Genomic DNA, 23,075 nt, shown 5'->3' on the forward strand with positions numbered 1-23,075 from the left:
AATTATACTGCCGCTTCATAATGTGGCAGAATGGGCGGGGGGGGGGGGGGGCAGAGAAGTCCTTGTTTATAAAGTAGCATTAGAATTAAATTACCACATTTCTATCAAGTGTTCACAACTGTCATAGTTATTCCATCAGTTGTCCATGCCCCCCAAAATGAGCATAAACTTAGGTTGGCTGGCTACACAAAATACAGAGACCAATTTCCCATGGGCAACACTTACCAACACACTGCAATACCTCAGTTTGAATTCAAATTTTTGGTCAAAATAGCAACCCAAAGGACCATGTGATCATATCCTGCTGCCATTTTGTGGCAAACAATGACGAAAACATAGATATTTGCAGTATGTGTGTGCATGTGGGGGGGGGGGGGGAGTTAGACATTAACAGCAGGGATATTTTGAGGTTACAGTCATCTCAAAATCATGCTAATCTTTAAAAATAGTGAAGTGCTGGGGGACAGACTTGTGGGCGGCACCTTACCAACCCCTGATGTCTCGCATAATAGATGAATGTGAACACATGAAAAGCAAGAAGCCACTGACTGTATTAACAATTGAAAATTATTAATCAATCATGGATCTTTTTCCTAATCCTGTCCACTGATACCATTTATATATAAATGTTGCTGCCCTACAGAGAGAGAGACCAGGGAACCATACACTCCAACTGGTGGAAGCAATTCAAGGTCCCAGACAAATGTTTCAGATGTGGTGAAAGCTGTGTGTCTGAAGGTTTGTGAGCATCATCCTGAAGCCATGAGATCCCACCTCTTGGGAATATTGAGGGGCAAAGTGGGGACATCTAAGCAGCTTTCTGAAACAGTGGGAAGGGAGTATGACTACTAGATGGATAGGGGTCAGCTTGCCACAGTTCAGAAGACACATAGGAATACAGTCGGTCCTCCACTTTCACAAGTATTAGAGATGCTTAGCACGACCTGAACCTGTGGCTCCCAACAGGCTGTGTGGTGCATACATCACTGCCCTCTACCAAAGGGGAGTCACCGGGGGAGAAATGGCTAAAGAGACTCTTGTAACTGCAGTATCCGATGTCTGAGATTGCTGTGGCCAACCAAATTTGGGGCACTGCTTGGATAGCTACATGTAGCAAAAGATCAGGGTGGGATTAATGGCTTTTGCTTCACTCCTTTATTGCTTCCGATGCTGAATTTGGCCAAAGGGATTGTATGGAGTAGAGCAGGGGTCCTCACACTTTTTAAGTGGAGGACCAGTTCATGGTCCCTCAGATTGTTGGGGGCCGGATTATGATGAAATAGTCAAAAATTATGATTATTATTGTTGTGTGCCTTCAAGTAGTTTCAAACTTAGGTCAACCCTAAGTCTAAAGTTTAGGACAGGGGCCAGGTAAATGATGTTGGGAGGGCCGGATCCGACCCACAGGCTTTAGTTTGGGGACCCCTGGAGTAGAGGGACAAGCTCTTACTCCTATTCTTACCCATCTTTCCCACTGTTCATACAGCACCAAGATGAATTGAACAAAAATGAATGAGTGTATATGAGTGTGGAAAGGAATGAGTGAGTGAAGCAAGGTGGGAGAGAGAGCACTTTTCAATTATATCTCTCCAACCTAGTAGGAGAGGTCCCCTAGTTGAAATGGGTTGCTTAAAAAAAAAGAGAGTGTTTGTTCAATTTTCTTTGCTTATTAGAGCTTTCCATAAACAAGAAATGGGGACCATTAGAATCTCCCCAGTTGGAAATGGGAACCGTTAGACCTTCTCCTTACTAGAAATGAGGATCATTACATTTTTTCCCCAACTAAAAAAGGGAACCATTAGATCCTAACCTCAATGAGATATGCAACTACTTAGGAAAGACACAACATGGAATAAGGAAAGAGCAGGCATCCCATCTATCTTCAGTATCAGTTATTTCTTTCTTAAGTGCTTTTTCAAGGTAAATAAAGATGCACATACAGACCAGGATAAAGTTGCATAGACTGACTAATAATATGTAGTTTGGTCCAGAGTCCTCATAGGACTAACTGTATATGTTGCAGATTGTGATAATTTCACATTTTCTCTCTTTTCATTGTGAAATTTCACTCTTTTTATTCAGTCACTGTAGCACAAAGTAATTCTGGTCCAACATCACTGTGAGTGAAAAGAAAAAAAAAACTACATCCAGGGGAGAGCATTAAGCATTAACTGAGCCCTGTTAAAATAGGGATCAAGACATTGTCTGAGGAAGTTGTGCAACTGAACAGTGTTTACTACACTTGCTCAATAAGCAATAAAAATAATAGAAGATTAGATCCCATTCTGGCTCTCAAGCACTTCTTAAAGTACCATCAAGTACTTCTATTTGCATTTTTCCCTTTGAACTGGGAGGGCCAATTAGTTTTAACCATATGCATATTTACATACTTTAAGAATAAATGGATAGAGATATCAAAGACTAGTGTTATCTCGTGTGGCTTCCCAAGATGCAGGGAAAAGGAGCCCAGCAGATTAATAAAATATAGGGGTTTTTTTTCTTTTCGACTGACCCTCTAGAGGTTTCATTTTTTCCCTTTTTACTGATTACAGTATTTATCTCTTCTACCATCTAGGATTCCTTTGGAAATTACTTCAAAGTGGAAAGGCCATTCATTTTCATGCAATATGGAAGCGAGAGTGGTGAGAATAATTTAAAACCACATTTGGATTTTTTTTAAAGGAACACAAAGGAGACAAAAAAGCATGCCTTCTCCCAGATATTTCACTCATATAGGCAGAAGGGAAAGGCAAGCCAGGGCAGAAAATGTGTATGTGAGATGAGATGCATCCATCCTTGTTGTCTTCAAGGCAGTAGTTCTCAACCTGTGGGCTGCGGCCCAGCAGTGGGTCACGAGAACAAAAGTCCAATCTGCAAACCTCGTTCCTCTTTATTTATTTTATTTTATTAATGTTATTTCCGCTCCTTTCTGCGGAGCTGACCGATGCATTGGATAGACCACATCAGCTCTAGATTATTAAATATGGTTTTCTGTGGGTGAGCAGATGGTGACTACTGGATGGCACATGTTCTGTAACAGAAACTAGAGCCGATGTGGTCTATCCAATGCAATTTTCTGAACCAGCACCCCAAATAACCAAACCGAATCTAAAATTGACCAAAAATCAATTTGTAACCCTTTTGGTACTAATGTTGGAGAGTGGTCCCTGGTCAAAGTGGTCCCTGGTCAAGTGGGCCCTGCTCAGAAAAAAGTTGGGAACCACTGCTCTAAGGGGAGATAATAATTGTGTTAACTCTGAAACTGGCCAATTTTTCTCCATTATTCACCTGTGGGCCATAAGAAGCCAACACAATGACCACTTTCAATTGAACAAGTAGAATAAGAAAAAATTCAGCTCTGTACTGGCAAATGTATATGAGAAAATGGAATTGTGGTAATGTAAACAGACAATCAAATATCCAACCAAGCACATCAAGTCTTTCACTTTGGTGTCCTTTGTTTTTATTAACTTGTGCTCTTGCAAATTGGGAAAAAGTGAAGGGACACCAAATGATACCGGGCATGCTCTTCCAGTATATGCTGCAGTCTCATTCTACACTGCAGTATGAATGCAATTTCACTGCCACATCTCAGTGACATTTATGAGATACCAGCACTTTTTGTAGAGAAGGCTAATAATGATGCCTAATGAGAACTCCCACAATTCGATAGCACTGAGTCATGGCAGTTCAAGTGGTGCCAAACTGCATAAATTCTACCATACAGATGCATCCCAAGTGCATCTATATGAAACCAGAAGCAGAACAGATTCAAAGGGCATGGTCTCACTGCAACAAACAAGGCCATATAATTCAGAGCTCACAATAACCAGAGATAAATTTGCATGAGCATATCTGCTTAATGATGTCTTCGGGATGTATTTGCTTGTTCCTTCCCATGGCTGTAGTGGGAAATACTGTGAGAAGAGAACCTAAGGGAGTTGGGAGGGCATCATCAATCAAGGTAAAACCTAAATATAGCCCAATTATATCTTACTCTCTTTAATCAATGGTATTGTGTTTTAAAATGTTTTTCAACCTAACTGAATGTGTTTGCATTTGGCATTTGCAAAACTAGGAGGTAGGAGTGGGTTCACATTTTGCTGAAACAGTAGGTAAATATTGTCAGCATATTTTGGCTTGTACATAAAAGGGAAAGAGGTACACTCAATAAAAGCTAAATTCAAGAAGGATTTTGAAATATGTTGAAAAACGTTTCTGCCAGTTTGCTGGATGTGGAATTTCCTTCACCATAAGCAAACAAATGAAGAGGCATGCGGTATGAAACTGGCAGATAGGAACTGAACAGGTAAAGCAATCAACATGAATGGACATTACAATTCTATGCCACTTTCAATCATATAGAATGAAGCATGACAGTTTTCATCTGAAAGGTTATACCCTCTCCCTTTGCCACTTGCACAGTATTATAGCTAACTAAGGCTAGAATTCTACAATATGGAGGGTACACCGACATTATAGAACTAATGCTGTTTAACAAAGTATTTAGCCTTCTCTGTCAAAGAGTGCTAATGTCTCACCAAACTATAAATACCACAGCATTGAGCCATGGCAGTTGAAGTGGTGTTTAACTGCATTAATTTTTCAGTGTAGATGCACCTGGAGTCAGGAATCAATCCAGCTCATGCTAGTTGGCAGGAGGAAACAGATTTAGCATTTACTACAGCATATCTCTGAAATGTGATCTCACTGCTCTGTTTGTGGGGCAAAAGGAGAACACACCTTGTAAGTGAATGCTCCCCAGAGAACCAATTTTTAGAGAGCAATGCTGTAGGTCTCACACAAGTGGCTTTCAGAGATCCCTTTCCTCAAAGTTTGGAAAACTTATTGAACACAACTACCAGAAATCCTGTGTTAGTATTACTAGTGGCCATCTAGCTTGAAGATTCTGGAAGATACAATATAAAAAGTAACCTCCTTCTCCTATGTAGCTCCACAACCCATTTGGCAAGCTATTCTCAAATGTAAATTAGATTCATTCTAGGTGACCTCAGAGAATGGGAACTTTGGAAACAGTATGGAAAAGGAAATAGTCCCCAAGTTTACTCAATAAGGGCTCCCTGGATTTCACTCATTATTCAAAAAAGCAGCAGCGCTAGTTAAAAATGTACATACGCAACTCAACTACTTTCTCTGGAAGGCATCTTTGCATATGCCCTTAATATGCCCCTGCAACATAGTGTTTATTCATTAGTTTCTGGAAAGTGACGGTAATATCACAGCACTTAAATATAAACTTTTAAAAACCCAACAGCTACTCTGGCATATGTCAGCTATTACTGAAACAATTTCTGGGAGTTTCAGGCGGAATGATGCTGGAGTTCAAGATAAGAACATACATGCAGTGCATTTCAAGACTAATTATAAGGAAGCCCATCAAGAAGCAGATTATAGTCATTGAGGCCCTGATATTCACGAATCATTAGCATTCCATATTCATGGATTCTGCATCAGCAGATTTAGCCAACCACTGGTCAAAAATACCACCCTTCCTTCAAAAAAAGGAAACCTAGACTTTGCCATTTATATGGGACACCATTTTACAACACCTCTGTCCATAATGGTACTTGTCCATTGAATATAATGGGACTCGATTTTGGTATCCAAGGCAAATGCCAAGGTCCCATTATATTGAGAAGTGAATGCTCTTCAAAATTGTGAAGGATGTTAGTATAATTTGATCTGGTGATAATTGCATTTACTGATATTTGGAAATTCCATTGGAAGGAAAAAAGATGCCTGCAAAATTTCTGTACGGTCTTCTCCTAATATTGACATGTTGTGAGGTATTCCAAGGAATTTTCTAGTAAACATGGGCAGCTGAAGTCCAAAATTAGTTACAGTTCAAAAATAGTAACTTCTTTCACAGTCCAAAAGGGTAACTTTTTGCTATAGTCCAAATATAACTTTCCTTGAGTTTAGGCCAAGGAAAGCAGATTTCCCACCTCTGATCTATTCATTACTAACTAATGAATAATCCTAAAAAGCTTAAGCAAATTTAATGCCCATAGCTCAAGAATGAAATTATATTTATTCAGACTGCTACATGCATGCACATATGCATATTTTCCCTTTCTCATTTCCAGTGGTATCACATTATAGCTATCTACATCTTATTCTATAGTAGAAATAACATTCCTATGAAGATGCATTCCTTGAACTGCATTCATTACGTGAATAGATTCTTTTTAATTTCCTCTGGCTGAGAGATTAGACAGCCTGCGATAAACAAACCATTTCTAGCAAGTCATTATGTTGTTCTGAAGCAACTGCTGTGCCAGCAATTCCCTTAACTCTGTGACTACAGAAAATTCTTTTTGATGTAGCTAACTACCACTGTATTTTCCATTGGCAAAGAAATGGACCCCAAGCACAGATATTTTTGTGGGGAAGTTTATTTATAGAAACTATCCAATTATGTAGAAAAGCTACACGTTATCCAAATTTTTAAGTGATGCTATCAGTAGCATTGCTGCTATAAAATGCTGTACGTCATGCCTGTTTCCCTGAATTATTTTTATCTATCTATAGCTAGTGATATTGATAGAACTGTATATTGTAAGTTGTCAACTTGATATTGGTCCTTGTGCCTAAAAGCTGAACATGAAACAATTCATGTTATCTTCCAGAAAGTACAAAATTAAATCTTTTTGGTATTATTTGCATTCACTAAAATGTTTAACAACATCTTTTTTCCATTTCATACATGAGACAACATGCAGTCATATCAGATAAATGACCTTTAGAAGAGTGATCAACGCTGAACTCCCTCCATCTGTCCCTTCTTTCCTCCCCTTCCTTCTCCTCATCTTCCTCCTCCTCCTCCTCCTATTTATTTTTTTTTTAACAGAGCTATGAACGTGCCAGCACACAGTGTAAAGACATGGCAGTCATTCCAGGGTTTCTAGGACAAACTCGACTGTAATTTCCCCAGGCTTCTTGAGAGATGAACTAGGTTCTTCCAGATGGAAAAGAGATGAGGGAATGCCAGATAGAGGATACATTGATGCAGAGATAGACACAACCCTAAAGGAAGGGTTGATGTTATTGTGATTTTTAATGATTCCTTGTTAATAATGGCCTAAATAGCCAAAGAGCACCAAATCCTGCCTAGAAGCTAAGTAAGAACATCTCTGGTTAGTACTTGGATGGAAGACCACTAATGAACAGATTCTATTTCAGGCGTAGGAACTGGCAAAGGCATTCCTTGCCAAAGGAATTCATGGCGTTGCCACAAGTTGACAGATGACTTAAAGGCACATAAATACACAATTTCAAATAATATATGAAGTGCTTTCAGAAGGGTTAATTCTACACATCCCTGTCTTTATGATATGGTCATTTGAACCCTTTACACAGACACATGAATCCCCAATGGATCTGTAAAGTAAATATGGGCTAAATATAAGGTGAATAGGAGTAGTAGACAGGAGGAATTTATTTTATAAAGTGGAAATGAAAAGTAGGAGGTCGTGTTAATGGGGGAGGGGGTTGGCAATAAGCTACACTGAAATTCCGAGCTCCAAGGACTTAAAGAGCTGGTCTTAAAGAGGGTGAATCCAGTTACCTCTATGCTTTGGACAAACTCAGTAAGGGAGGTACTAACTAACCTGGGAGTTGGGTCTCTTATAGCTTCATGTACTCCTGCACTAGGAAATTTGTGGCCCCCAAACTCCACGCTCCCAGAACCAAATGCCGTCTCCTAGTCTAAAGCCCCCCTGAACACCCCCATATCGAAAAACATTCTCTGGCATTATTTTGGGGAATTATTTCCCCAAAACATAAAACACCACAAAAGAGCTAAAAATGCCCTCCTATTCCCATTGAAGTACCTCCTCAAAATAATCTTTTTCCAGCTGTAGAGCTGTCAAAATAATGCTATAGAAGTCATGTTGTGTCTCTTCTGGTCACTATTTTGACAAACATAGGGTCAGAAAGAGGCATTTGGGGTCATGGGTGGATGTGTCTATCCTGCTTCATTCTATGGGCATTTCTGCCTTTTCTGCAGTAAAGAATGAAAGCGGCACAGATAGCAAGTGCAAACAACAACAGTTCCTTTTGACTCTGCGCTGTGTTTTCAGATTAATTTTTAAAAGACGGAGATGACATTATTTAGCTTTAATATGAATGCTGAAAAAAAGAGAGCAATACAGCAATTGCTGCTTTGCAAGCTGATTGAAACTGTAGCCACATGCTTCAGAGCCACCAAGTCTAAAGGCACTGAGGCCCCTTCCACACAGCTGTATAAAATCCAACATTATCTGCTTTGAACTGGGTTATACGGCAGTGTGGACTCAGATAACCCAGTTCAAAGCAGATGATCTGTGGATGATCTGCCTTGATATTCTCGGTTATATGGCTGAGCAGCAAGATATTCCAGCTTTCAAAGGAGTTGTCCAAAGTGCTGAATCTATTTTATGGCTGTGATTGAGCATCAAACCAACAATGAGCAACTAAAAGGGCTATAGCATTAAATAGAAAGTGCACAGAGAAAGCAGGGTTTTCACTTTCTGCTTCCTGGTAAGGACCCAATTTAGACTGACACTGGCCCTCATATATATGCTATTTGCAGCAGGTGATAACATCCATTCATGTCAATAGTGGAGGAGATAAAAGTTCTTGAATGCCCAAAGCAATCCTTACATGCAGTGAATATACAGTAGAGTCTCGCTTATCCAACATAAATGGGCCGGCAAGAACACTGGATAAGCGAAAATGTTGGATAATAAGGGATTCAGGAAAAGCCTATTAAACGTCAAATTACATTATGATTTTACAAAATAAGCACTAAAACATCATGTTTTACAAGTCTGCCACTTGTTGGACATATTGTCCCACTGTGTGTTGCTGCCTAGAGAAACAACTGTGGATCCGGGTAGGAGGCAGACTGCGTTGGATAATACAGAACTCTGGATAAGCGAAGGTTGGATAAATGAGACTACAGTAGCTGGAATTCTCCTTCTTGCCCATTCGAAATCCCTATTTAACATTTTGCCTTCTCTCTAAGTCTCTCTTTGAAATTCCTCTCCCTTTCTCCATGCCATCAAAGCGTGTCTTGTATATTTCATCATGTAGCATATGTATTTTCTAGAATTCTTCAGAATTCCCTGGGTTACATTTCAGAAAACTTCCAAGGCAAGCTCTAGTTTTATAGCTGCCTGTATTTTCTATGCAATGTTCTTTCTTTGATTCAAGTCTTTATATATACATAGGGTCATTACCTATACATCAACAAAACAAACTAACAAAACAGGACACTGATTTCAATACAAATGTTAAGGTACATATATGTGTGCATATATTTTAAAGCAGCGCCCAAAGATCCCATATGGGAATCTTGGAAGCTAAGTAGGGTCAGTCCTGGGCAGGACTTGGACAGGAGTCCACCAATGAAGATCAAGTTCTGTACACTATATTTTAGAGGAATATATTCTACAAATTATGCCTTGTCTAATGAAACCCTCTGAAACTGATGTGGTCCCCATAAGTTGACAGCTGAAATGCTGCATATTTTTGAGTAAAAATCTATCATTTTGTGTTGTCGAAGGCTTTCATGGCCGGGATCACAGGGTTGTTGTATGTCTTTCAGGCTGTGTGGCCATGTTCCAGAAGTATTCTCTCCTGACGTTTCGCCCACATCTATGGCAGGCATCATCAGAGGTTGTGAGGTATGGAATACCTCACAACCTCTGAGGATGCCTGCCATAGATGTGGGCGAAACGTCAGGAGAGAATACTTCTGGAACATGGCCACACAGCCCGAAAGACATACAACAACCCATCTATCATTTTGTTTTGTCAGTTGGCCCATGGCTATTCAAGGTGTCATTTTCACATGACATGGATGGACGGTTCACAGAAATTGGCCAATCAGCCTATACTGAGTCTGCAGTTCACCATAAATGATAGTTTATTATGGGATCAATAATCTGAGGTAATGTTTAAGAAACTATGAAACCAGATCAGGGATTTTTTTGTAGCATGAATGACTGAAGTTCAAATGTTTCCTTGCTGAAGAAACTGTTAATGAAAAAACTGCCAGACATCCCCTCCTCTTTCCTTTTCACTTTTCATTGGGAACTACATAATTTTACAAATAGTAATTTCAGAATATGTATTCAAGGGGCTCCTTAGTGCTAGCCTAATAGTCATGAAAGTATGCATAGCCACAGCAGCAATACTATACATTTTTTTCAAAGAAACATCAGCATAGCCTTGATCAAATAAAGCAAAGTACTCATCTAAAGAGGAAATTTCAGGCCTTAATGCATGTCAAGTACTAACCAAATTGAAAGCAGGAAAATGTTAAATATTTCATGCTCATGAAATGTGGGTGAGATACTCAAATAAAAAAAGTGTGATGATACTATTTCCAGGAAGTTGCTAAAAACTGGATATTTTGCAAAATCTGAAGATGATTTTGAAACTTTAATAGAATTAATATTTTCAGACAAATGTTTCTTTTCTAAAGATTGGGGAGTCTACATTCAAAAGTTTAATTTTAAATAATAAAATTGGAGCTAGGATTTGGCTACTGTCACCCATTACCATTCAACTACACTAGAAAAAGTAATAAAGGAAAGCAGAGACAGAGCATTTCCTTTCAGACGTGTAATCTACATGGCCTAAATTATCTGCTTCATAAACCCGCAAAATGTCAACAATCTGTTATGCACATAAATTGCCCTTTTTCGCTCAGGCTTGTCAGGGAGTCTGTGGACAAATTATCAATGAAGTAATCAATCACCTTCTATTCAATGGTTCAAAGAGCCCAATTTTAAATGGCTAGTAGCTCCTAATACATTTTAAACAGTTACTCTAAATAGCACATTTAGAAACCTGCTACTTTTGTTCTACTTTTTTGCACTTGCCATTTCCTTTAAAATATAGCAATTACTTCCAGACTATCAAGATCATAAGAACTTTAGGCCGAAAACATTTTAATGGTCTAACTACTAGCCTTCAAGTAACTTGCTCTCTCTCTTAAGAAACAGCATGCTTTCATTTTCCCATAAGGGCATTATTTAGAATTCAGTAATAATTTTTAATTTTTGTACAAGTTAACTACACATTGTATTGCCAGCCCACCACATCTGTGGTTTTACTTTTTGTGGATCTGATTATTCACAGATGTGAGTAATATGCCTTCTGTGGGAATCTGCATGTCCATTAAGAACACTCTATGGCAATGGTTCTCAACCTGGAATCCCTAGATGTTTTTGGCCTACAACTCCCAGAAATCCCAGCCAGTTTACCAGCTCTTAGGATTTCTGGGAGTTGAAGGTCAAAAACATCTGGGGACCCCAGGTTAAGAACCACTTCTCTATGGTTAACTTCTACCAGTCGGATTGAAGGTCCTGGTGATTCCTAGAGAAAATATGTTTCTAGGAACCTTTCGGTTTTTCAGGGTAATGTTATGATCAGTTTTCAGTGGTTAAAATGTTTTAGTCATGTTTCCTCCACTTTCATTTGGGTCCTAAGAAATGACCCATGATTCATTTTCCAAGCAAGATTTTCCAGAGTCTGCCTTTATGCTACATCCTCCTGGAGCTCTGAAATGTCATGTTTGGAGATCAGAGTACTGTCACAATAGAACCTGATGTGGGAGAATGGGCTACATCCAGCTATGAGTAATGGTAATACAACTAAAACAGAACTTCCCTTTGCATAGACATGCATGAAAATTCTTTTGTTAGGCCTCAACTATGTCCAAACTAATATTTAGTATTGTGATGTTGTCTGTAAAGCCATGTACAGTATCTAAAAGAGAGGACCTGTCTTTTATGAACGAATGATGGTATTTGTGACTTTTTATCATGTCAGAAACAAACACATTGCAAGTTGCTTCTGGTGTGAGAAAATCAGTCATCTACAAGGACTTGCCCATGGGACGCTCTGATGTGTTACCATCCTGCTGGAAGGCTTTTCTTATGTCCACATATGGGAAGCTATGGCTGACTGACGGGAGCTCACCCCATCTTGAGGATTTGAACTGCCAACCTTTAGGTCAGCAGTTTAGCCAGCGCAAGGGTTTAACCCATTGTGCCAATTTGGTCCCTTGTGACTTATCAGCAGCACTGTGATACCAAAAGCCATGATATGCTGATAACCTTTATTAGCCTGCGACTCTAGCTGCTTATAGAACCACTGATGTTTGCTTATTTTCTTGTGGGACCAGTGCTGATTGATGACCTCCACTTCAATGTTAGTGAGTCTGCTCTGGATTTTACTCTTAATATTAAAGAGCAAACGGTGCTGAACCCCATTTCCAAAATAAATCAAGCAGCTTGGATAACTCCCTTTTCTTTTGTACTAAAATCTGGAACAGCTTCATTATCTTCAGTTAGAGGAGGACCAACAATCACCACTAGTGAGGTATTTTTAGCTCAGTGTGTCAAGGACTGACCCTTGTGCCAGCAGGACTGGTGACTGAAAGGTTAGCGGTTTGAATCCGGGCAGCGGGGTGAGCTCCCATCTGTCAGCTCCAGCTTCCCATGTGGGAACATGTAAAAAGACTCCCACAGGATGGTAAAACATCAAACATCCGGGTGTCCTTGCAGACGGCCAATTCTCTCACACCAGAAGTGACTTGCAGTTTCTCAAGTCGTTCCTGACACGGCGAAAAAAAGCTCAGTGTGCCATCCAATATAGTCTAACAATTGAAGTGCTGCTGTGGGGAGTCTCTTTCTAATAGATCTCTGACTTATTTTTCTCCCAATGGATTTGTGCTTGCCTTAAGTGGCTATATTGGTTTGAGCATTGTGGCATTTGGTAGTCCAGAACCATTTTAAACTCACCTCAGTCATAGTTGAAGCCCAAAAATGAAAGCTCATGGAGGTTAGAAAAATAGCTTTAGGTCCTGAAACTTTAAAAAAGCTATTCCTGACGTTGGAACACTAAGAGAATAGCAAGTGAGATTTCACAACTTCTGCTCCACCTTACCTATACTCTTATAGTGTGTCAGTGTGTAGTGGTTTAAACACTAGACTATGACTCTAGAGATCAAGGTTATAATCTCCACTCAGCCAAGGAAAACTCTCAAGAAATTCACACTTTCTCAGTCTCAAAGGAAAGCAAACCCTCTCTGAACAAATCTTGACAAGTAGATAGGTTTGCCTTAGGGTCGCCATAAGTCAGACATTATTTGAAGGCACACAAGAAAAACAAGTCTTTTGCTCCAGCAAGTAGCATGTGCAAGGAAGAAGAGTTGATCTTTAACATTAGGAGCAACTTCCGTAAGGCAAGCAATCTTGCAATGGGAAGCTTTTTTTTTTTTGATTGAGATATTTAAGAAGAGACTCAGTGGCCATCAGTCCACAAAGATGCAGTTGAATCATGCATTGCAGATCTTGCACTGAGCAGGGGGTTGAATGGGAAGACCTGCAATGATCCTTTGAATTCTGTGATGCTGTGATCTGCTGGTTCCTTCTTCATATTTTTATGCCTTTCTAAGTTGAATTTAAGGGGAAAGGGCAACCAGAAACTGACTAACTGTTGTTGTTAAGTTCGTATATTTGTCCAGGGAGTTTTAACTGTCCAGGGAGTTTTGTCGAAGGCTTTCATGGCTGGAATCACTGGGTTGCTGTGAGTTTTTGGGCTGTATGGCCATATTCCAGAATGCTTCTGAAACATGGCCATACAGCCCGAAAAACTCACAGCAACCCACTGAAAGAATTTTATTATTCTGGGCTGTCAAAATGTTTCTTGGGATTTGAGATCTCATTTTGTATGCAGCTATTATCTGCTGCTTCAATGTTTTATTATATATTTGCAAGGAAATCATTTTTGGGAGGAACCACCCTGAAACATAATACCAAAAGGCAGTATAAATATTCCTTAATAAATATAGAATTTCCAATTTCTTAGTTTCTCCAAATTTCCCTTTCATTTTTATTATCATCTTTTAACATTCCCAAATGCAATGTAGTAATATGAAAAATTGCCACTATAAGTAAAACACTTCAGCAGATTATCCAATAAACAACAAAAGCTATTAAAATACTAATTATTATTTCACAGCTACTAAGCTAAGGTGATTTTATATTGTATCAATATTTGCTTTTTATATGTTGATGAAAGTTCAAATGTTCACTGGATTATTTTTACCACCATATGATAAACTAAGTTTTTATAGATCTGTCATTGAACTCACAGCATACTAAAGAATAAAGCAAATTTCTTTAATAAGAATCTTTTCCAGGTTCAATACATACTTTTATAGGTAGCAATAAACCACCATAGAATTAAAGAGTATAGAAGCACACTTAGACGGGCCTGGGCATTAATATGTTAGTTGTATTTATTAAGAAACACAATTGAAACTAACCACTATATATCTATGGTTTGTTAAACACCAGCATCAGAGTACCATTACTTTTGTTGACAGATTTGGGCCCCATCTACACTACCATATAAAATACAGATTATCTGCTTTGGACAGGAATATTTGGTAGTGTAGACTAATATAATCCAGTTCAAAGCAGATAATTTGGATTTTATAGATGGGGCCTTGGAAAATGGAAGTGGGTGTGCATTTATTTTACCTTTAACATTGTGAAAATGTGACCAGGTAGACAATCCTGATCATCTTTAATTCGTAAAATATATGTACTATAATACAAGGTAATCTCTAAGTACTAGAAATGCACAACAAATGTCATCTATACTATAGAACTGATGCAGTTTGACACTGCAAAGCTCAATGTTATGGAATCATAGAAACTATAGTTTTTCCTTCCCTGCCAAAACCTGCTATTAACTCACCAAGCTCCAATTCCTACATTGAGCCATGGGACTTAAAAGTGGTGTCAATGCAAGTGGTGCATTAATTCTACAATGTATATGCACTCAATATCTTTTTGTGTCAGATAGTCCTACACACAACAATTCGGTCTGTTAGTGAGCCTCATAGACTACAACATGGAGTCTCATAGAATCATAGAGTTGGAAGAGACATCGTGGGCCATCCAGTCCAACCCCCTGCCAAGAAGCAGGAAAATCGCATTCAAAGCACCCCCGACAGATGGCCATCCAGCCTCTGCTTAAAAGCCCCCAAAGGAGGAGCCTCTACCACACTCCAGGGCAGAGAGTGCCACTGCTGAACAGTTCTCACAGTGAGGAAGTTCTTCCTAATGTTCAGGTGGAATCTCCTTTCCTGTAGTTTGAAGCTGTTGTTCCGCGTCCTAGTCTCCACTGCAGCAGAAAACAAGCTTTCTCCCTCCTCCCTATCTGCATATATAGCTAAAGGTTTGCAAATTCAAATATGGCTCTGTCTGTCCAAAGATCTCCTAGATAGAAAAAAGCCACAAAAATCACACAATCACTGATTTGCTTCAGCAACAATAGTCTTTCTCACTGTGGAGTGTTCTGGTTTCAACCCGGATTTTACTCCTCTGATTTTGATCACCATGTTTTGATCTCTGGTTCTGGTTCCTTTTTGATAAATGCCTACTGGAGATATTATTTTGCATAATTCCCAGAATCCCTGAGCCAACATGATTTCTATGGGCATGCTGCCTGGGGAATTATGGGAGGTCATAGTCAGAAAAGTACCTTTCCTACACACTGCGCCTACACAGTTCTGCTTCAATAACCTGGAAAATCTTCTAATAGACGACACAGTATTTCATTACTGACAGCAACTTTTCTAGCTGTTCGATTAGCTACCAGCTATAATGTTTATTGTTTCCTTAACTATAAGAGAAAACCACTGAGAGCGGAAATAAAAAGTTGATTAAACACAGAATGATCAGACTACAAAGATCAAGCAAGGTATGTTCTCATTTCAAACAGAGAGCAATCTGGATGCAAAAATTTTACAGAACCCAGTCAATCCAAAATTTGATACCATTTGGACTCTGGTTACACCCCCAAGACAAAACCTGGCATTCATACTAATATCTGATATATGAGTAGAATGTAAAGGAAATCAGGTTATTTTTCTTGGGAGAGCCCTTTCTACTGGAAAATAGCCCAATGTGGTACTTTGAAAGCTAAAGAGTGTGGGAGAACATTTTGGTTGCAACAACAGACTGTCTTTTTGGAGGCTATTTGGGAAACTTATTGCTGTCTTCCAGGAACAATAAGGGATACAGAAAGCAAAAATGGGGGGGGGGGGGAGGAGGAAGGAAAGGCAGAGTGTAGATAAAGAGCTAAAACACTTCATCTACTACATACTGTGAGGCTAAAATCAGTTTAAGAAATCATCTTCTTAATTGGAAGTAAAGAATGTATTAATGAAACTGCTTATCTAATAGACAGAGAATGATGGTTCCTTCTGGTTATGAATGATTACATGAAAAAATGCAGGAAAGGAAGAATGATAAGAACTGGAGTCCGTCTATAGGCAATGAAGCAATAGGTGAAACAAGGAAAAAAGAAATCTTCAGGGAATTTTAGCTACCTGTCTCTGCTTCTAATGCAGGCATATACTAGGTTATGGGTTTATTCTTGCACTACCCACTCAATAAAGGAGCTCAGTCGGGATAAAAAGGGTTTGTGGGTCTAAATGGGTTTGGAAACAATGTATAGATGAGCTTTCTCCTATCACATTGCTAACATAGTCTATTCAAGTTTGGAGCAACTGGTCTGCAGATGGATCCAATAAAAAGGCCACCTCTTCTTCATTCCACACACATAGCCTTTCTTGGCTGGTATTTGAATTTTACTTTGGCACAGGCAGCATAATTTTGTCTTTCACCATACCTGAGGTGGGAGGGTAATGTAGGGATTCAGGACAGACTGTGCAGGGTACATAAGAGAAAGGAATCGCCAAAGTCTTAAAGGAACAGTTGGAAAGACTCTTGTCCATTGCAAGTTTGAAGGCTAAACGTGAACAAGAAGTACAGGTAGTCCTGGAGTGACAAACATTTGACTTACAAATGGCACAGTTAAGAACAGGGGTGAGACAACAGGAAGTGAGAGAAATCTACCCCTTGGAAGGGAAATTCACTCCTGATGGAGTTATTATGGGGAAAAGGTGGCTCCACTGAAGCTTTAGCACCAATCCTTGTTTCCACAACAAGCCTATTTTTCAAAATCCAATTATCACAGGGATAGAAAGTGTGAAATCTTCTGAACAGGTGCACAGACAGCAAAACAAACACCACAGGGATGTTAACCCTTCCCAATGTTATCCAAAGCTAATATATGCACACACACATATATGGCTGGAGTTACACTTAAAAATGTACCTGTTCCGGCTCACAAACATATTCAACTTAAAAACAAACCTACATAACCTATCTTCTTTGTAACTTCAGGACTGCTGTAGATGTGTTAGAGACTGGGAGCAGGATCATTAATGTTAATGCAGCTGTAGGATCAAGATTACATGAGCAAGGCCATACTGAGATTTGACAAACTAAAACGTCTATATCCCACCCACTTCTGAAAATCCAGTGGATAAAGATGTAGGCCTGTACCCCAGATTTGAATGTTTCTGCAAAGAAAATGGGAGAAAAATAAGAACTGTACAATCAGCCTTTCACATTTGGGGTTTGAGTTTGCGCATCTGATTATTCACAGATTTAATTAAAATGCTCTTCCTAGAAATCTCTATGGTCAGTGTCCAGGAGAAGTTGACCATCGAGTCATGCTGGCGGACTTAGAAATCCCAAGAAAGGTGTTCACTCCAGGGGAAAAAAAGTGGTTTTCATTTTCACAGGGGTCCTAATGTTAGTAAATGTGGAGGGATGATTGTATTTTTTAAAAATATTTTAAAATATGTGCTAAAATAAACTATTTTACAGCTCTTCGAGTGCAGTAGGCTACATTTCAGAGGAAGAAACTAGCAAAAACCACATCCGAGTATTCCTTACTTAAAACCCTAGGAAATTCATGGGGCCACCACAGGTCAATAGGCACCTTTAAGGCACGCACACATGTGCGCACACAATTACATCTAGCATTACATAAGCATTAAGTTGAACAAACTGCCTAAGTTTCTATGAGAGAAGTTACCCAGGTTCTTGCAAAACATTTTCAGTCTCCCTTTTGTAAAGGTGAGCTTGACATTTTCTTTTGCTTGTACAGTTACCCTAGGCACCACAGCTTATATGTTATTTTATATTGATTTTCCAAATACATAGCTGGATTTTCTTGGTTCTGCATTAAAACTTTTTTTCTCAGATTTTACTCTTTTTTTAAAGTAAGAAGTGTAGACATAACCCATATGTAATTAAATTATGTTATTATTACAAGAAATGTAACCTTTTATCTACCACGAAAAAATTTAACAATACCAGCAACCTAGAAAACATATATCTATGACCACTGTAGAAAGCAGTGTCAATAAAATGGCACTTTGATTTTCGTAATGATGACATGAACTTACTCAGTTCCATCTGGAAATCTTGGCTGAATCCACGAGGGAGTGCCATCTCAACTAAAACTAAACAGTTTCAAGTAACCATTCACATTTCCTCCTCGGTCTGTTATTTTAGTTTACTGTTTCTGCATCTGAAGGGAATTCAAATGTAACTTTCCAAATGTTTTTCAACTCCTTGTAAGGCTTGTCACAGATGAAGAAGTCATGGAGGTTCCTTCAGTTGTAGTGCTGGTATTTCTCCATAGGACTAACTCAGAAACCATATGCCTGCAGTAACGCTGAGGGGTTTCAATTTAGCTCATGTACTCACCAACTGGACATTTGGCAGCCTCAAAATGTTTCTATATCTGTTTTCTTATTCCGGCCACATACGCAATTAATTTATTTATGCCAATGCACTGGAGTTATGGAGCAACACAGTACAGTTCAGTAATCTCAGAAATGATACTCAGAGCTTGTGAAATGTAACTTTATGAATGTAAATGTAGCTCCTGAATGTAGTATCTGACCAGCTATTTTATACTGTAACTGTTCAGCTCTTTTAATAACCACTCATTGTTAATTTTAAACACAGAAGCTGCTTTTATTATCTTCTACATTATTTTGCTTCTGAACTACATGGAGCTACTGCTCTAAATTTAATAAGACAAGGGAGGAAACAAAAAAGCAATGCATAAGAGATCCTCTGCTTTCAAAAATTTAGTGGAAACAGCTGGTTTGGCATTAAGGGTACACAACTAAAATCAAACAGAATTTTTAAACATAGGATTAAGCAGCTCGTTAACACTTCAATTTTTAAAGGGCAAATCTACAGCTTTTATCTTTGGCCAACAGTGAAACATTGTTGAAAAAATGAAGACTAGCATTCTGTATTGCTTCTTTCTTACTCCCTGGCTTTGGATAGGTCTGTGTATAGTGGAGAGCAATTGGGAAGGTGACTGTCCAGAAGTCTGAATCCTCAGAGAGAATACCCATGGTTAAAATAATGGAATCATAAGAGTTGAAAGATGCCCTAAGGACCATTTAGTCCAACCACCTGCCAGGCAGAAATACACAATCCAAGCCCCTCCTGACAAATGGCCATCCATTAAAAACCTCTAGAGAAAGAGACCAGCAATATATCCCACTGTTGAACAGTTCTTACCACCAGGAGTTTCTTCCTAATATTGGAAGCTCTCCTTTTCAGCAAGTTGATCTCCATATGCAGAAGAGCAGAAAAATTACTGCTGTGCATGCAGTCAGTAAGAACTCCTTACTGAATGTATACACAAGTGTATCCAGCATTTAATGAACACATATATAGGACTGTCAACAGCATTTTTATAGTTGAAACAATATGTGTAATTCGGTGCCTTACTGGACTTATTTATGTACATGTATGTGGGTGTCCCAATGGTGTAGTGGGTTAAACTGCTGAGTTGTTTAACTTGCTGACCGAGAGGTCGGCGGTTTGAATCTGGGGAGTGGAGTGAGCTCCCACTGTTAGCCCCAGCTTCTGCCAATCTAGCAGTTCAAAAATATGCAAATGTGAGTAGATCAATAGGTACTTCTCAGGTGGGAAGGTAACGGTGCTCCATGCAGTCATGCTGGCCACATGACCTTGTAGGTGTCTACGGACAATGCCGGCTCTTAGAAATTGAGATGAGCATCAACACCCAGAGTTGGATATGACTACATTTAATGTTAGGGGAAAATATTTACCTTTACCTGTGTGGGTGTCTATGTAAACGTATATGAAAATGTCTGCATTGACTGTATTAAAAGAGATTAAATCCAAGGAAATATATTTTGATTTAGACTGCTTGTAGCCAGATATTGTCTGTTTATAGACAAGGAGTACAGTCTAGGATCATATCTTTAAAGATTTATTAATTTATTTCTGGTGTGAGTTTTCTCTATTTTGGAAAAATTCTCATTTCCAAAAAAAAATTACAAATTTCACCCAAAGCAGAAAATGCAGGAATGACAAAATACAGTCACAATATGTATCTGAATATCTGTTGTTGACAAGACTCCTTACAGAATGTGATTGCACTCATATCCTACTTGTAATCCTCCCACAGGAATCATACTGGGCAGTGAAGGAACGAATGCTGGACTAGATCCACCAGAGCATGTTCTGATTAATGAAATATGCTTTGGTAGCTGCCTTTGACCTGTATTCAATAAGGAACAAAGTGCAGACAGAAGAGCCCAGGAGGGTTGTTGCTAGGGCGACATCTCTCTGAAATCAGCCACCTTTTGCATGAGAAGGAGTTCTTATTGGCTAAGTAATAAATTAGTAAAGATAATAGGCAGCCACTGCAAAGTGTGAGGAGGGAAGAGTCTAACATCAAGGCTATACGGAAATGATTATTTGCCAGCTATGGCCATCTAAACATCAAGTAAGAAAAAATAGCACAGTTCAGTTGTCAGAATAATTTGTAAGGTAGAGGAAACCACAAAAGGAAATCTTGCTTCCTTTCGAATCAATTATCATGTTTTACTGCTTTTGTATTGTTATTATAGCTATATAATTGTATTGTTTTTAAGTAGATTATGATTTCAACATGGTGGATTAGATTCAGGGATGCATACATTATACTATTCTCATACAGTGGAGCCTTCCCATGCATCCATTTGTTAACCCACCAAACAAATGTAGTGTGAAAATGAATTCTTGCAACACACATTGCTACACTAACTACCATGAGTTGAATTTAAGAAAAAGAGATTCATATCCTTGAAAGCTGACTGGCAGATGTTAGCATCGTCAGCTTGCTAAGCACAAAAGTGTCCCTTGCTTTACCTTGTTCATGCAATCAAACACCTCTGGGGCTAATTGAAATAGGCACTCTCTGCACTGCAGCATTCCAGCAACTCAAACTAATAAGAAATTCTTTGTCTTTTTAAAGTGTAGCTAATGTTCTGTTTCATAGAAGCCAACCTGACAACAGAAAGCACTTCAGGAAGAACCAAAGAATTCTACATGCATGCCTGCACATTCAGTGAAGAGGAGAAATGGGTTAACTCATTCTGCCTTTTCTCCTCTTTCTTTGCCTCTCTCTTTCAGCTAACCCTCCACAGCCCTCACAGACAAATGGAAACCTCAATCCAGTCATGGCTATGATAAAATAAGAAAATCATAGAGTTGATAGGTACCTGCTACCCAATTTACCCACCTGCCATGAAGGAATGGACAATGAAAGCACAACCAACATATGACCATCCAAACGTTATTCAAAGACCTACAAACATGTAAAGTCCACCTCCTCACATCACCCACAGTCTATTGCTCTGTTGAATAGTGCTTATCATATGGATTTGTTCTCAATATTTAGGTAGAGCGGGTCTGCAACTCCCAGAAGCACTAGTCAGCTTGGTCAATTGTCAGAAATTCTGGGAGTTGGAGGCCAAAAGATCTGGAGGGCCACAGGTTGTGCAGGCCTGATCAAGAGCAACAGAAAACAAGTTTCATCTCTTCAAATATGTATTTAAAGATAGCTATCTGCTCTTGATATTTAACAGTTAAAAATCAAGAAAATCAAGATTATGGCAACCAGACTAATTGATAACTGGAAAACAGAGGGAGAAAACGTGGAGGCAGTGACAGAATTTATATTTCTAGGTACGAAGATCACTGCAGATGCAGGAAATCAGAAGACGTTTATTTCTTGGGAGGAGAGCAATGGCCAACCTCAGTAAAATAGTCAAGAGCAGAGACATCACACTGGCAACGAAGGTCCGCATAGGTAAAGCAATGGTATTCTTCATAGTAACCTATGAGTGCAAGAGCTGGACCATAAGGAAGGTTGAGCAAAGGAAGATAGATGCTTTTGAACTGTGGCGTTGGAGGAAAATTCTGAGAGTGCGTTGGACTGCAAGAAGATCCAACCAGTCCATACTCCAGGAAATAATGCCTGACTGCTCACTGGAGGGAAGGATATTAGAGGCAAAGATGAAGTACTTTGGGCACTTGATGAGAAAACAGGAAAGCTTGGAGAAGGTCATGATGCTGGGGAAAATGGAAGGAAAAAGGAAGAGGGGCCAACCAAGGGCAAGATGGATGGATGGTATCCTTGAAGTGACTGGCTTGATCTTGAAGGAGCTGGGGGTGGTGACGGCTGACAGGAAACTCTGGCATGGGCTGGTCCATGAGGTCATGAAGAGTCAGAAGCGACTGAGCGAATAAACAACAAATCTGCCCTTGAATTTACAAGAACTGTTCATGGTGCTGAATCTTTTCTCCGAAATGCATTCCCTGGAGTGGATTCACTTGTCTACTGACAAGGAAAGGACCGGTTGCCATTACTTGCATCTCAGATTTGATCTCATAGCAAGTAGAATGGGATACTCTCCATTGCATTTAACCAGGCTGTACTTTGGTTGGTGTAATTCTTCCTTCTCCAGCCCAAAGGAGAAATATTTTACTCCAACTGTGAGATAAGCTATTTCTTCCCTTGTTTCATGAAGGTAGCAGTATTGATTGTCTTATGTGAAAGAAAGAGGGAAGGATTTAGTTCAACCAGCCTGATGATGACAATGCTCATGTGTTGTCTGTGCACTCACAGATAATGGACATATGCCCCCAATCCTTCTGTGATATCAAAGAGAAATATGATATGATTTATTTGAAGTCACCTTGTGGCTTTTCTTTAATGACAGGAGATTTCTTGCTCTGATAGGATAATGTATCTGGATGACAACAGATAAAGCAAGCTAAAAGGGATCCAGAAAACCTGTAACAC

The 23,075-nt window shown here is 39.2% G+C and overlaps 1 protein-coding gene across 12 annotated transcripts in view; it reads right to left on the minus strand.

Moving 5' to 3' along the window:
• The window catches only part of grip1 (glutamate receptor interacting protein 1), a 444,940-nt gene that overhangs the window by 119,047 nt on the left and 302,818 nt on the right, over positions 1-23,075 (minus strand). The gene's annotated exons all lie outside the window — the stretch shown is intronic.

The sequence above is a fragment of the Anolis carolinensis genome, chromosome 5 (assembly GCF_035594765.1).
Source record: "Anolis carolinensis isolate JA03-04 chromosome 5, rAnoCar3.1.pri, whole genome shotgun sequence".
Lineage (NCBI taxonomy): Eukaryota > Metazoa > Chordata > Lepidosauria > Squamata > Dactyloidae > Anolis > Anolis carolinensis.